The sequence below is a fragment of the Harmonia axyridis genome, chromosome 4 (genome assembly GCF_914767665.1).
Source record: "Harmonia axyridis chromosome 4, icHarAxyr1.1, whole genome shotgun sequence".
Lineage (NCBI taxonomy): Eukaryota > Metazoa > Arthropoda > Insecta > Coleoptera > Coccinellidae > Harmonia > Harmonia axyridis.
The window spans coordinates 34,617,337-34,635,597 of NC_059504.1; positions in this window are offsets into that span (position 1 = coordinate 34,617,337).

Here is an 18,261-nt window from a genome sequence, read left to right on the forward strand (position 1 = left end):
TAACAGATCATCATTCTTGTTCTATTGAAATTGACGGTTTCACCCAACTTATATTGATCATATTTTCGAAAGACAAAAATTCATTAATTCATCCCATTTACTATCGAAAGATTCATTTCTGTTGTATTCGATTGCTCGCTCTGGCATTTTAAAGCAGAAGGAATGGGGTTTACGGAGATTCAATATTTCTTTTTTCGGTCGAACAGCATACTGATTGAATTTTTTATGATTCATACCTTTTCTCATTCTTATTGACGTCAATTCAAGAACATGCTTTATCATAGCTGCCCTTTCCGAGTGCATTGTCAAATGTGCCATATTCTTTTCCTCGCCTTTTCTTTTCTTCTCTTCATTCCCAAGCTTTGTGTTAACATTCGGAACATTCAACTTATTTTCTTTATACTCACTTTCATTCACATTTTCCGTGGAAACGTTATCCATTAAACTTTCCGGTGGTACTTTATTTCTATCTATTTTCTTTATTATATTTGTCATTTCAATGATTTCTTCTTCTCGGAGAGTTTTCACTCCGTTACAAATATTCTTAATCTGCATTGATCTCCTCATATATTTTTTGTTTTTGCCATAATTTTTCAATTTCGCCAATCCGGTCTCTTCAAGCCAATTTAAGATCGTCGTATTTTCCATAATGTTATTTTTGATCATTTTTCAATTTCATCAACTTAGAATATATTTATGTTCTTAGCAGATGTTCAATGCACAGAATACACAATTCAATAAATTTGAAGTCATTTGTGTGTTGCCATTACCTTATATTCAAAATATATAAAAGTAAATGTTTATCGGTACTAACCACTTATCCCCTCGCTTTCACTTTGGGGAGGGGACATATACAGTTTTGCGCACTAGAACTACGTCTAACCTTCACGAATACTCAACGCTAAATGAATAAATAACAATATATTTTTATCAATTTAATCATGAAAAATTGCACTTTGTATCTATGAAAAATGGAAAAGAACATATGACGAGAAACTATGATAATACAATCAATGAACTTGTCAAAATCATCCCCTCTTAGAACAAAATTAACCAAAAAAAGAAACAAAAACTAACCTACCAAAAAAAAATATATATATAGTAGTCAACTCTTCTGACTACTGGGTCGGTAAAGGACATACCTTTACTACAGGTCGTGTATAGGTACCTTTACTCGTTTTCAGCGTTACATTACGTACTATACCATCTTTTCCGGGATGGACCTCTGTGACTAACGCCAATGGCCAATGCAGTGGTGGCGAATTTTCACACTTTAATATGACAACCGTGCCAACTTCAATATTTGAGCATTTCAAATGCCATTTCTCCCGCGTTTGTAAAGTCGTTAAATACTCTAATTTCCAGCGCTTCCAGAAATCCTGAACCATCCGGTCAATCAGTTGAAAACGATCAAGCCTATTCAACTTGATATCCGACAAATCATGCGATGGAATACATTTCAATGGTGACATTGTCAAAAAATGTGAAGGTGTTAATGCTTCCGGTGCACTTGAATCTGATGACAGACGACAAAGAGGACGTGAATTCAATAAAGCTTCCACCTGCGTAAGAAGAGTGCTGAACTCTTCAAAAGTTAGAATTTGAGTACCTATTACCTTATAAATCAGATTCTTAGCCGATTTAACATTGCTCTCCCACAAACCGCCCATGTGGGGTGCCCCGGCTGTATTAAATTTCCACTCAATACCATTCAAAGCTAATTCATTTTGAAGAGAAGTTATGAATTGATCAGAATTAATAAATTCATTAATTTCGCGAAGAACTTTTTTAGCACCCACAAAGTTAGTGCCCCTATCTGAATACAGAACATTACAAGTACCCCTTCGAGATAGAAACCGTTTGAAGGCTTGCAAAAAATGATCTGTAGATAAGGAACTGACGAGTTCCAAATGAACTGCTTTTACGCTCATACATATAAACAAACAAACATATCCTTTATATAATTGAGTTTTTCTATTTTTACCGAGTGATATTTCGAATGGTCCAAAGTAATCTACCCCCATTTGAGAAAATACTTTAGTAGAATTCACCCTTGAAGCAGGCAAATTCGCCATCAGAGGATAATTATTTCTGGGCTTCAACCTAAAACAATGATTACAGGCATGTATTTGCTGTCGTATAACATTACGACCACCCACTATCCAATATTTTTGTCTCAACAACGCTTCCAAAAGAAATGAACTAGTATGGAGATTTATTTTATGATAGTATTGAATTAATTTTATTATAAAAGGATCTTTGCCTGGAAGTAGAATAGGGTGTTGGCTAGTAAACTTGAGCGAAGAATTTTCTAATCGCCCCCCCACCCTGAGAACTCCATCTTGGATGAAGGGAGTCAATTTGCGTAATTTTCCATAGATCTCTTTTTCTGAATTCAATAACCTTATTTCCGATCCGAATGCTTTATTCTGAACAATTTTTATCGATACGATCTCCGCTCTTTTCCAATCATCTGCTATAATAAATTTTCTCTTGGGAGGCTTCCCCAAAAATCTAAGTAACCAAACCGTAATCCGCAAAATAGAAATCCAAGACAAAACTCTAGAAAACATTGTATAAAACGATTCATTCACTACATTCCGAACAGACACATAACACCCAGTTTTTGTCTCCGCTCCAAATGTTACCGAATTTACAAGTTGTTGGTCATTAGGAATTAACTTCAATAGATCGAAAGAGTTAGAAAACCACTTAACTAACTCGAATTTTCCTTCTGCGAATAATGACACTGATTGTGAATACAAATTGAATGCTTCCTCTTCCGAAGGAATGCTGCAAACCAAATCATCTATGTAAACATCTGTCGAAACTATTTTCGTTGCTAAAGGATAACTACATCCATTTTCTCTTATCAATTGCTTTATAGTACGAAGAGCTAAATATGGACTTGATTTTACCCCAAATGCCAAACGATTGAACTCAAATACCTGAACCGGATCATCAGGACTGAAACGCCAAAGCAATCTTTGAAACCTCCATTGATAATCAACTAATTTTATTTGATGATACATTTGTCGAATATCCGCTGTAATCGCTATTCGAAACAACCTAAAATTCAGCAATAAAGAAAATAAATCGGTTTGTAATTTTGGACCACCATGTAAAATGTCATTCAACGAAACATCATTATCGGATGATGTACTAGCATCTAAAACCACACGAATTGGCGTACTCGAACTACCTTGCTTAACAATAGCATGATGAGGAATGTAATACGCAGGTTCTGAATCTTTCAAATATTCATCCTCAACCAAATGCATATAACCTAACTGAATTGCTTCTTTCATTATCTCATTATAACTCAAACGAAACTCCGGAAATTTCGCCAACCTTCTTTCTAATGAATAGAGCCAAATCAATGCCGTTGTCTTAGAATTACCCAAAGTATTCGGAGAATTCTTAAAAGGAAGCGCTACCGTGAAACGTCCCTCATAATCTCTACTGAAAATTGTAGAAAACAAATTTTCGCATATTACTTCTGCTGGGTCCGGCAAAATATTCTTTGGAACTTGTTCCATCTCCCAAAATTTATTAACCAAGTCATTTAACCGACACTCCTCCCTTAAACTGAAGAATACACCGAACTCCCCCTTTGACTCTAACTTACGAACCTTTCCCATAATCATATGACCAAATACCGTTTGTACCGCCACTGGAGAGCCCGATGCTGAGGGTACCGAATTACCCACAATAATCGCGAAAAGATCCGCCCCCAAAATGCCATCAACTTCAGCTGGTTCGTCAAATTTTTCATCTGCCAATTGTATATTACCAAAATTCTTTAAAACACCGCGATCAATTTTGGCCATTGGAAGTTTATCCGTAATTTTATCTACTAAAAATGCCTCAATAGAATATTTCTTAGTAAAATCATACCTAGACGAAACAATAATACTTGTAACACCTTTGATTGAATTTAAATTAGATCCAACCCCATGAATTGACGTTGAACATTGTGAAAATTTCAATCCTAATTTCTTACAACACCTATAAGTAAGTAAGTTAACTTGACTGCCACTATCTACTAAAAACCTAGCTTTTTTCAAACTACCCGAACCGTTCAAAACATTTACCACAACCGTCGACAATAAAACCGTATGAGTATCCCGATCACCCATAGCAGTAGCACAAAAATTGTTATTTGTTGAAACCAACGTATTTGTATTCGAATCCGATTTCGAATTTGGATATTTTTCCAGTTCACCCCGTATACGTCCTAAATGTAATAGGAAGTGGTGTTTTCTGGAACACTCTGAACATAATTTCTCTGAAGGACAGTCTCTTACCCCGTGATTTTGCGATAAGCAATTGTAGCACCATTTATTATCCCGTACTGTAGCATATCGTTTAGATGGCGACAGTTGTTTAAATTTATCACATCTACTCAACGAATGATTTTTCCGATTACAAAAAATACATATATTCGACCGATCCATTCCTACACAAGAATTATTTTGTTGTACAAAAAAGGATTTCGAATTACGAGTTTTATAGCTATCACCTCTACTAATGGTTGATTGCTGATTTAGAGCCAAAATTTTCGATTGTTCCTTCACAAACTTAATCACATTTTCATAGGTAGGTATTCCATTACCCCTAATAGTCATTTCAAACGATCTCACCGTATCAGAATCAATCTTAGAAAGGGCCTGATGCATTAAAATGAAGTCCGACATATCATCTAATTTAAGCTTCTTCAAAGCCTGTACCGCACAATCAAATTTTTCCAAAAATATATTGAGACCCTTAGATGACTCACCCTGTATCGATTTGAACTCTAAAATTTGGCGTAGATAATTAGTTGCAAGAGCGCGCTTATCCTGATATTTTTCCACAAGCGAATTCCAAATGATTTCATAATTTTCTCCACTAGGAGCTAATGAAGAACAAATAGTCAACGCAGAACCTTTCAAACGACCTACTAAATAATTCACTTTATCAGTATCCGTAAGTAACTTATTTTCATGTATCAAACTCTTGAATATTGAATAAAAGGTTTCCCATTCTCTAATATTTCCCGAAAATTCCGGTAATTCAATCTTCGGTAATGTAGGAAGATTACGTATCAATCCCAAACTTCCCTGAGAATCAACATTAACCGAAGAAACATCTTTCTGAATTTGTTCTCGTTCCAATTTAGCCGCTGAAAATTGAATGTGACAACACATTTCATCAATCGTTCTAAATATATTAAAGTCTGGTTCGAACTCATCATTAATTTCAAAACTGAGCTCTGTTATATCGTCTATTATTTTCAGTAGGTCATTCTTTGTTGAATTAATTGAACTGACCATTGTTAAAAATTTAGCTTTAGCTACTTCACTTTTTAATGATTTTGACAAATCCAATAAATTCTGCAGTATCGAAAATAAAGATTCTTTCTTAGCAATAAGCATCTTAATTTTCCGTTCAGTTGACGTTCCACCCATTGTGTTGAAAGTCAAGTGCGCAGAATACTCGAAAACTAACCCCGCGAGTCTAAACTGTGAATTGAATACTTTTGTGTACGCTTGGCAACAAGGCTTACTCTGGGACTCGAATCGTATTTGATAACCGCTGAAAAAATACAAAAAACTACCGCACGTTTTTACTTCGCTCAATACCGTATGAACGAACAAAATAAACTGAATTAATATTTCCGAATACAATTAGGAATGAAATGAAAATGAGTTCCGAAACTCTGTATACCGATTGAAACCTAAATAAATGTAACCGAAACTTGAATTAAAGTTCAAAAAATCCGGCTCGAAGGACCAAAAAATGTTGCATTTTCCCTATATTTGAACCAATAAAATGATGTTATAATAATCTTACCAATATAAACTGCTCTTTGCTCCCACACAGCACCGCACTGTATAAGGATGTAAAGGAACAGGGTATAAGGATTGAAATGGAACAAAATGGGACTTATACAATGCAAACTGACCTTCTAATGAACTGTAATCCTAATATATTTAAAATGTCCGTTTATTACACCAAAACCGTTATATGAAACACCGAAAACTTTATACTAACAACCTTTAACTATTCTTTCCGACAACCGATACATCTTATTTCTTTCATCTAACAATACATACGTCTCGATTTGCCAGAATCTGCGACGTTGCCAAAACTAAACATCATAATAATCAAAAAGGGCTAAAACACATTGTATTTCGATTAGTTTCATATCTAAAAACTCATACATGACATATTAGGTTTTTCTCATGTAAAAGCGTTATCACATAACGTATTCTTCCAAGCAATAGAGAAGGTCAATATACATATAGTTGTAGAATCATATGAGGTATTACCTTGGATGATTTATTGAAAGAGAATTGAAATGAGAAATAATACACGATAAATTTACTACAAAACATTAATTACAAAATGAACAATACAAATACTACATTAAAAAAGTATAAAACAACAAAATTTAGAACGAATTAATCACAGTAATGAATATTTAAATGATAACAGATCATCATTCTTGTTCTATTGAAATTGACGGTTTCACCCAACTTATATTGATCATATTTTAGAAACACAAAAATTCATTAATTCATCCCATTTACTATCGAAAGATTCATTTCTGTTGTATTCGATTGCTCGCTCTGGCATTTTAAAGCAGAAGGAAAGGGGTTTACGGAGATTCAATATTTCTTTTTTCGGTCGAACAGCATACTGATTGAATTTTTTATGATTCATACCTTTTCTCAGTCTTATTGACGTCAATTCAAGAATATGCTTTATCATAGTTGCCATTTCCAAGTGCATTGTCAAATGTGCCATATTCTTTTCCTCGCCTTTTCTTTTCTTCTCTTCATTCCCAAGCTTTCTGTTAACATTCGGAACATTCAACTTATTTTCTTTATACTCACTTTCATTCACATTTTCCGTGGAAACGTTATCCATTAAACTTTCCGGTGGTACTTTATTTCTATCTATTTTCTTTATTATATTTGTCATTTCATTGATTTCTTCTTCTCGGAGAGTTTTCACTCCGTTACAAATATTCTTAATCTGAATTGATCTCCTCATATATTTTGCCATAATTTCTCAATTTCGCCAATCCGGTCTCTTCAAGCCAATTTAAGATCGTCGTATTTTCCATAATGTTATTTTTGATCATTTTTCAATTTCATCAACTTAGAATATATTTATGTTCTTAGCAGATGTTCAATGCACAGAATACACAATTCAATAAATTTGAAGTCATTTGTGTGTTGCCATTACCTTATCTTCAAAATATATAAAAGTAAATGTTTATCGGTACTAACCACTTATCCCCTCGCTTTCACTTTGGGGAGGGGACATATACAGTATTGCGCACTAGAACTACGTCTAACCTTCACGAATACTCAACGCTAAATGAATAAATAACAATATATTTTTATCAATTTAATCATGAAAAATTGCACTTTGTATCTATGAAAAATGGAAAAGAACATATGACGAGAAACTATGATAATACAATCATTCATTGTATTTCGATTAGTTTCATATATAAAAACTCATACATGACATATTAGGTTTTTCTCATGTAAATGCGTTATCACATAACGTATTCTTCCAAGCAATAGAGAAGGTCAATATACATATAGTTGTAGAATCATATGAGGTATTACCTTGGATGATTTATTGAAAGAGAATTGAAATGAGAAATAATACACGATAAATTTACTACAAAACATTAATTACAAAATGAACAATACAAATACTACATTAAAAAAGTATAAAACAACATAATTAAAAAAGAATTAATCACAGTAATGAATATTTAAATGATAACAGATCATCATTCTTGTTCTATTGAAATTGACGGTTTCACCCAACTTATATTGATCATATTTTCGAAAGACAAAAATTCATTAATTCATCCCATTTACTATCGAAAGATTCATTTCTGTTGTATTCGATTGCTCGCTCTGGCATTTTAAAGCAGAAGGAATGGGGTTTACGGAGATTCAATATTTCTTTTTTCGGTCGAACAGCATACTGATTGAATTTTTTATGATTCATACCTTTTCTCATTCTTATTGACGTCAATTCAAGAACATGCTTTATCATAGCTGCCCTTTCCGAGTGCATTGTCAAATGTGCCATATTCTTTTCCTCGCCTTTTCTTTTCTTCTCTTCATTCCCAAGCTTTGTGTTAACATTCGGAACATTCAACTTATTTTCTTTATACTCACTTTCATTCACATTTTCCGTGGAAACGTTATCCATTAAACTTTCCGGTGGTACTTTATTTCTATCTATTTTCTTTATTATATTTGTCATTTCAATGATTTCTTCTTCTCGGAGAGTTTTCACTCCGTTACAAATATTCTTAATCTGAATTGATCTCCTCATATATTTTGCCATAATTTCTCAATTTCGCCAATCCGGTCTCTTCAAGCCAATTTAAGATCGTCGTATTTTCCATAATGTTATTTTTGATCATTTTTCAATTTCATCAACTTAGAATATATTTATGTTCTTAGCAGATGTTCAATGCACAGAATACACAATTCAATAAATTTGAAGTCATTTGTGTGTTGCCATTACCTTATCTTCAAAATATATAAAAGTAAATGTTTATTGGTACTATGATAATACAATCATTCATTGTATTTCGATTAGTTTCATATATAAAAACTCATACATGACATATTAGGTTTTTCTCATGTAAAAGCGTTATCACATAACGTATTCTTCCAAGCAATAGAGAAGGTCAATATACATATAGTTGTAGAATCATATGAGGTATTACCTTGGATGATTTATTGAAAGAGAATTGAAATGAGAAATAATACACGATAAATTTACTACAAAACATTAATTACAAAATGAACAATACAAATACTACATTAAAAAAGTATAAAACAACATAATTAAAAAAGAATTAATCACAGTAATGAATATTTAAATGATAACAGATCATCATTCTTGTTCTATTGGAATTGACGGTTTCACCCAACTTATATTGATGATATTTTAGAAAGACAAAAATTCATTAATTCATCCCATTTACTATCGAAAGATTCATTTCTGTTTTATTCGATTGCTCGCTCTGGCATTTTAAAGCAGAAGGAATGGGGTTTACGGAGATTCAATATTTCTTTTTTCGGTCGAACAGCATACTGATTGAATTTTTTATGATTCATACCTTTGCTCATTCTTATTGACGTCAATTCAAGAATATGCTTTATCATAGTTGCCCTTTCCAAGTGCATTGTCAAATGTGCCATATTCTTTTCCTCGCCTTTTCTTTTCTTCTCTTCATTCCCAAGCTTTCTGTTAACATTCGGAACATTCAAATTATTTTCTTTATACTCACTTTCATTCACATTTTCCGTGGAAACGTTATCCATTAAACTTTCCGGTGGTACTTTATTTCTATCTATTTTCTTTATTATATTTGTCATTTCATTGATTTCTTCTTCTCGGAGAGTTTTCACTCCGTTACAAATATTCTTAATTTGAATTGATCTCCTCATATATTTTTTGTTTTTGCCATAATTTTTCAATTTCGCCAATCCGGTCTCTTCAAGCCAATTTAAGATCGTCGTATTTTCCATAATGTTATTTTTGATCATTTTTCAATTTCATCAACTTAGAATATATTTATGTTCTTAGCAGATGTTCAATGCACAGAATACACAATTCAATAAATTTGAAGTCATTTGTGTGTTGCCATTACCTTATCTTCAAAATATATAAAAGTAAATGTTTATCGGTACTAACCACTTATCCCCTCGCTTTCACTTTGGGGAGGGGACATATACAGTATTGCGCACTAGAACTACGTCTAACCTTCACGAATACTCAACGCTAAATGAATAAATAACAATATATTTTTATCAATTTAATCATGAAAAATTGCACTTTGTATCTATGAAAAATGGAAAAGAACATATGACGAGAAACTATGATAATACAATCATTCATTGTATTTCGATTAGTTTCATATATAAAAACTCATACATGACATATTAGGTTTTTCTCATGTAAATGCGTTATCACATAACGTATTCTTCCAAGCAATAGAGAAGGTCAATATACATATAGTTGTAGAATCATATGAGGTATTACCTTGGATGATTTATTGAAAGAGAATTGAAATGAGAAATAATACACGATAAATTTACTACAAAACATTAATTACAAAATGAACAATACAAATACTACATTAAAAAAGTATAAAACAACATAATTAAAAAAGAATTAATCACAGTAATGAATATTTAAATGATAACAGATCATCATTCTTGTTCTATTGAAATTGACGGTTTCACCCAACTTATATTGATCATATTTTCGAAAGACAAAAATTCATTAATTCATCCCATTTACTATCGAAAGATTCATTTCTGTTGTATTCGATTGCTCGCTCTGGCATTTTAAAGCAGAAGGAATGGGGTTTACGGAGATTCAATATTTCTTTTTTCGGTCGAACAGCATACTGATTGAATTTTTTATGATTCATACCTTTTCTCATTCTTATTGACGTCAATTCAAGAACATGCTTTATCATAGCTGCCCTTTCCGAGTGCATTGTCAAATGTGCCATATTCTTTTCCTCGCCTTTTCTTTTCTTCTCTTCATTCCCAAGCTTTGTGTTAACATTCGGAACATTCAACTTATTTTCTTTATACTCACTTTCATTCACATTTTCCGTGGAAACGTTATCCATTAAACTTTCCGGTGGTACTTTATTTCTATCTATTTTCTTTATTATATTTGTCATTTCAATGATTTCTTCTTCTCGGAGAGTTTTCACTCCGTTACAAATATTCTTAATCTGCATTGATCTCCTCATATATTTTTTGTTTTTGCCATAATTTTTCAATTTCGCCAATCCGGTCTCTTCAAGCCAATTTAAGATCGTCGTATTTTCCATAATGTTATTTTTGATCATTTTTCAATTTCATCAACTTAGAATATATTTATGTTCTTAGCAGATGTTCAATGCACAGAATACACAATTCAATAAATTTGAAGTCATTTTTGTGTTGCCATTACCTTATATTCAAAATATATAAAAGTAAATGTTTATCGGTACTAACCACTTATCCCCTCGCTTTCACTTTGGGGAGGGGACATATACAGTTTTGCGCACTAGAACTACGTCTAACCTTCACGAATACTCAACGCTAAATGAATAAATAACAATATATTTTTATCAATTTAATCATGAAAAATTGCACTTTGTATCTATGAAAAATGGAAAAGAACATATGACGAGAAACTATGATAATACAATCAATGAACTTGTCAAAATCATCCCCTCTTAGAACAAAATTAACCAAAAAAAGAAACAAAAACTAACCTACCAAAAAAAAATATATATATAGTAGTCAACTCTTCTGACTACTGGGTCGGTAAAGGACATACCTTTACTACAGGTCGTGTATAGGTACCTTTACTCGTTTTCAGCGTTACATTACGTACTATACCATCTTTTCCGGGATGGACCTCTGTGACTAACGCCAATGGCCAATGCAGTGGTGGCGAATTTTCACACTTTAATATGACAACCGTGCCAACTTCAATATTTGAGCATTTCAAATGCCATTTCTCCCGCGTTTGTAAAGTCGTTAAATACTCTAATTTCCAGCGCTTCCAGAAATCCTGAACCATCCGGTCAATCAGTTGAAAACGATCAAGCCTATTCAACTTGATATCCGACAAATCATGCGATGGAATACATTTCAATGGTGACATTGTCAAAAAATGTGAAGGTGTTAATGCTTCCGGTGCACTTGAATCTGATGACAGACGACAAAGAGGACGTGAATTCAATAAAGCTTCCACCTGCGTAAGAAGAGTGCTGAACTCTTCAAAAGTTAGAATTTGAGTACCTATTACCTTATAAATCAGATTCTTAGCCGATTTAACATTGCTCTCCCACAAACCGCCCATGTGGGGTGCCCCGGCTGTATTAAATTTCCACTCAATACCATTCAAAGCTAATTCATTTTGAAGAGAAGTTATGAATTGATCAGAATTAATAAATTCATTAATTTCGCGAAGAACTTTTTTAGCACCCACAAAGTTAGTGCCCCTATCTGAATACAGAACATTACAAGTACCCCTTCGAGATAGAAACCGTTTGAAGGCTTGCAAAAAATGATCTGTAGATAAGGAACTGACGAGTTCCAAATGAACTGCTTTTACGCTCATACATATAAACAAACAAACATATCCTTTATATAATTGAGTTTTTCTATTTTTACCGAGTGATATTTCGAATGGTCCGAAGTAATCTACCCCCGTTTGAGAAAATACTTTAGTAGAATTCACCCTTGAAGCAGGCAAATTCGCCATCAGAGGATAATTATTTCTGGGCTTCAACCTAAAACAATGATTACAGGCATGTATTTGCTGTCGTATAACATTACGACCACCCACTATCCAATATTTTTGTCTCAACAACGCTTCCAAAAGAAATGAACTAGTATGGAGATTTATTTTATGATAGTATTGAATTAATTTTATTATAAAAGGATCTTTGCCTGGAAGTAGAATAGGGTGTTGGCTAGTAAACTTGAGCGAAGAATTTTCTAATCGCCCCCCCACCCTGAGAACTCCATCTTGGATGAAGGGAGTCAATTTGCGTAATTTTCCATAGATCTCTTTTTCTGAATTCAATAACCTTATTTCCGATCCGAATGCTTTATTCTGAACAATTTTTATCAATACGATCTCCGCTCTTTTCCAATCATCTGCTATAATAAATTTTCTCTTGGGAGGCTTCCCCAAAAATCTAAGTAACCAAACCGTAATCCGCAAAATAGAAATCCAAGACAAAACTCTAGAAAACATTGTATAAAACGATTCATTCACTACATTCCGAACAGACACATAACACCCAGTTTTTGTCTCCGCTCCAAATGTTACCGAATTTACAAGTTGTTGGTCATTAGGAATTAACTTCAATAGATCGAAAGAGTTAGAAAACCACTTAACTAACTCGAATTTTCCTTCTGCGAATAATGACACTGATTGTGAATACAAATTGAATGCTTCCTCTTCCGAAGGAATGCTGCAAACCAAATCATCTATGTAAACATCTGTCGAAACTATTTTCGTTGCTAAAGGATAACTACATCCATTTTCTCTTATCAATTGCTTTATAGTACGAAGAGCTAAATATGGACTTGATTTTACCCCAAATGCCAAACGATTGAACTCAAATACCTGAACCGGATCATCAGGACTGAAACGCCAAAGCAATCTTTGAAACCTCCATTGATAATCAACTAATTTTATTTGATGATACATTTGTCGAATATCCGCTGTAATCGCTATTCGAAACAACCTAAAATTCAGCAATAAAGAAAATAAATCGGTTTGTAATTTTGGACCACCATGTAAAATGTCATTCAACGAAACATCATTATCGGATGATGTACTAGCATCTAAAACCACACGAATTGGCGTACTCGAACTACCTTGCTTAACAATAGCATGATGAGGAATGTAATACGCAGGTTCTGAATCTTTCAAATATTCATCCTCAACCAAATGCATATAACCTAACTGAATTGCTTCTTTCATTATCTCATTATAACTCAAACGAAACTCCGGAAATTTCGCCAACCTTCTTTCTAATGAATAGAGCCGAATCAATGCCGTTGTCTTAGAATTACCCAAAGTATTCGGAGAATTCTTAAAAGGAAGCGCTACCGTGAAACGTCCCTCATAATCTCTACTGAAAATTGTAGAAAACAAATTTTCGCATATTACTTCTGCTGGGTCCGGCAAAATATTCTTTGGAACTTGTTCCATCTCCCAAAATTTATTAACCAAGTCATTTAACCGACACTCCTCCCTTAAACTGAAGAATACACCGAACTCCCCCTTTGACTCTAACTTACGAACCTTTCCCATAATCATATGACCAAATACCGTTTGTACCGCCACTGGAGAGCCCGATGCTGAGGGTACCGAATTACCCACAATAATCGCGAAAAGATCCGCCCCCAAAATGCCATCAACTTCAGCTGGTTCGTCAAATTTTTCATCTGCCAATTGTATATTACCAAAATTCTTTAAAACACCGCGATCAATTTTGGCCATTGGAAGTTTATCCGTAATTTTATCTACTAAAAATGCCTCAATAGAATATTTCTTAGTAAAATCATACCTAGACGAAACAATAATACTTGTAACACCTTTGATTGAATTTAAATTAGATCCAACCCCATGAATTGACGTTGAACATTGTGAAAATTTCAATCCTAATTTCTTACAACACCTATAAGTAAGTAAGTTAACTTGACTGCCACTATCTACTAAAAACCTAGCTTTTTTCAAACTACCCGAACCGTTCAAAACATTTACCACAACCGTCGACAATAAAACCGTATGAGTATCCCGATCACCCATAGCAGTAGCACAAAAATTGTTATTTGTTGAAACCAACGTATTTGTATTCGAATCCGATTTCGAATTTGGATATTTTTCCAGTTCACCCCGTATACGTCCTAAATGTAATAGGAAGTGGTGTTTTCTGGAACACTCTGAACATAATTTCTCTGAAGGACAGTCTCTTACCCCGTGATTTTGCGATAAGCAATTGTAGCACCATTTATTATCCCGTACTGTAGCATATCGTTTAGATGGCGACAGTTGTTTAAATTTATCACATCTACTCAACGAATGATTTTTCCGATTACAAAAAATACATATATTCGACCGATCCATTCCTACACAAGAATTATTTTGTTGTACAAAAAAGGATTTCGAATTACGAGTTTTATAGCTATCACCTCTACTAATGGTTGATTGCTGATTTAGAGCCAAAATTTTCGATTGTTCCTTCACAAACTTAATCACATTTTCATAGGTAGGTATTCCATTACCCCTAATAGTCATTTCAAACGATCTCACCGTATCAGAATCAATCTTAGAAAGGGCCTGATGCATTAAAATGAAGTCCGACATATCATCTAATTTAAGCTTCTTCAAAGCCTGTACCGCACAATCAAATTTTTCCAAAAATATATTGAGACCCTTAGATGACTCACCCTGTATCGATTTGAACTCTAAAATTTGGCGTAGATAATTAGTTGCAAGAGCGCGCTTATCCTGATATTTTTCCACAAGCGAATTCCAAATGATTTCATAATTTTCTCCACTAGGAGCTAATGAAGAACAAATAGTCAACGCAGAACCTTTCAAACGACCTACTAAATAATTCACTTTATCAGTATCCGTAAGTAACTTATTTTCATGTATCAAACTCTTGAATATTGAATAAAAGGTTTCCCATTCTCTAATATTTCCCGAAAATTCCGGTAATTCAATCTTCGGTAATGTAGGAAGATTACGTATCAATCCCAAACTTCCCTGAGAATCAACATTAACCGAAGAAACATCTTTCTGAATTTGTTCTCGTTCCAATTTAGCCGCTGAAAATTGAATGTGACAACACATTTCATCAATCGTTCTAAATATATTAAAGTCTGGTTCGAACTCATCATTAATTTCAAAACTGAGCTCTGTTATATCGTCTATTATTTTCAGTAGGTCATTCTTTGTTGAATTAATTGAACTGACCATTGTTAAAAATTTAGCTTTAGCTACTTCACTTTTTAATGATTTTGACAAATCCAATAAATTCTGCAGTATCGAAAATAAAGATTCTTTCTTAGCAATAAGCATCTTAATTTTCCGTTCAGTTGACGTTCCACCCATTGTGTTGAAAGTCAAGTGCGCAGAATACTCGAAAACTAACCCCGCGAGTCTAAACTGTGAATTGAATACTTTTGTGTACGCTTGGCAACAAGGCTTACTCTGGGACTCGAATCGTATTTGATAACCGCTGAAAAAATACAAAAAACTACCGCACGTTTTTACTTCGCTCAATACCGTATGAACGAACAAAATAAACTGAATTAATATTTCCGAATACAATTAGGAATGAAATGAAAATGAGTTCCGAAACTCTGTATACCGATTGAAACCTAAATAAATGTAACCGAAACTTGAATTAAAGTTCAAAAAATCCGGCTCGAAGGACCAAAAAATGTTGCATTTTCCCTATATTTGAACCAATAAAATGATGTTATAATAATCTTACCAATATAAACTGCTCTTTGCTCCCACACAGCACCGCACTGTATAAGGATGTAAAGGAACAGGGTATAAGGATTGAAATGGAACAAAATGGGACTTATACAATGCAAACTGACCTTCTAATGAACTGTAATCCTAATATATTTAAAATGTCCGTTTATTACACCAAAACCGTTATATGAAACACCGAAAACTTTATACTAACAACCTTTAACTATTCTTTCCGACAACCGATACATCTTATTTCTTTCATCTAACAATACATACGTCTCGATTTGCCAGAATCTGCGACGTTGCCAAAACTAAACATCATAATAATCAAAAAGGGCTAAAACACATTGTATTTCGATTAGTTTCATATCTAAAAACTCATACATGACATATTAGGTTTTTCTCATGTAAAAGCGTTATCACATAACGTATTCTTCCAAGCAATAGAGAAGGTCAATATACATATAGTTGTAGAATCATATGAGGTATTACCTTGGATGATTTATTGAAAGAGAATTGAAATGAGAAATAATACACGATAAATTTACTACAAAACATTAATTACAAAATGAACAATACAAATACTACATTAAAAAAGTATAAAACAACAAAATTTAGAACGAATTAATCACAGTAATGAATATTTAAATGATAACAGATCATCATTCTTGTTCTATTGAAATTGACGGTTTCACCCAACTTATATTGATCATATTTTAGAAACACAAAAATTCATTAATTCATCCCATTTACTATCGAAAGATTCATTTCTGTTGTATTCGATTGCTCGCTCTGGCATTTTAAAGCAGAAGGAAAGGGGTTTACGGAGATTCAATATTTCTTTTTTCGGTCGAACAGCATACTGATTGAATTTTTTATGATTCATACCTTTTCTCAGTCTTATTGACGTCAATTCAAGAATATGCTTTATCATAGTTGCCATTTCCAAGTGCATTGTCAAATGTGCCATATTCTTTTCCTCGCCTTTTCTTTTCTTCTCTTCATTCCCAAGCTTTCTGTTAACATTCGGAACATTCAACTTATTTTCTTTATACTCACTTTCATTCACATTTTCCGTGGAAACGTTATCCATTAAACTTTCCGGTGGTACTTTATTTCTATCTATTTTCTTTATTATATTTGTCATTTCATTGATTTCTTCTTCTCGGAGAGTTTTCACTCCGTTACAAATATTCTTAATCTGAATTGATCTCCTCATATATTTTGCCATAATTTCTCAATTTCGCCAATCCGGTCTCTTCAAGCCAATTTAAGATCGTCGTATTTTCCATAATGTTATTTTTGATCATTTTTCAATTTCATCAACTTAGAATATATTTATGTTCTTAGCAGATGTTCAATGCACAGAATACACAATTCAATAAATTTGAAGTCATTTGTGTGTTGCCATTACCTTATCTTCAAAATATATAAAAGTAAATGTTTATTGGTACTATGATAATACAATCATTCATTGTATTTCGATTAGTTTCATATATAAAAACTCATACATGACATATTAGGTTTTTCTCATGTAAAAGCGTTATCACATAACGTATTCTTCCAAGCAATAGAGAAGGTCAATATACATATAGTTGTAGAATCATATGAGGTATTACCTTGGATGATTTATTGAAAGAGAATTGAAATGAGAAATAATACACGATAAATTTACTACAAAACATTAATTACAAAATGAACAATACAAATACTACATTAAAAAATTATAAAACAACATAATTAAAAAAGAATTAATCACAGTAATGAATATTTAAATGATAACAGATCATCATTCTTGTTCTATTGGAATTGACGGTTTCACCCAACTTATATTGATCATATTTTAGAAAGACAAAAATTCATTAATTCATCCCATTTACTATCGAAAGATTCATTTCTGTTTTATTCGATTGCTCGCTCTGGCATTTTAAAGCAGAAGGAATGGGGTTTACGGAGATTCAATATTTCTTTTTTCGGTCGAACAGCATACTGATTGAATTTTTTATGATTCATACCTTTGCTCATTCTTATTGACGTCAATTCAAGAATATGCTTTATCATAGTTGCCCTTTCCAAGTGCATTGTCAAATGTGCCATATTCTTTTCCTCGCCTTTTCTTTTCTTCTCTTCATTCCCAAGCTTTCTGTTAACATTCGGAACATTCAAATTATTTTCTTTATACTCACTTTCATTCACATTTTC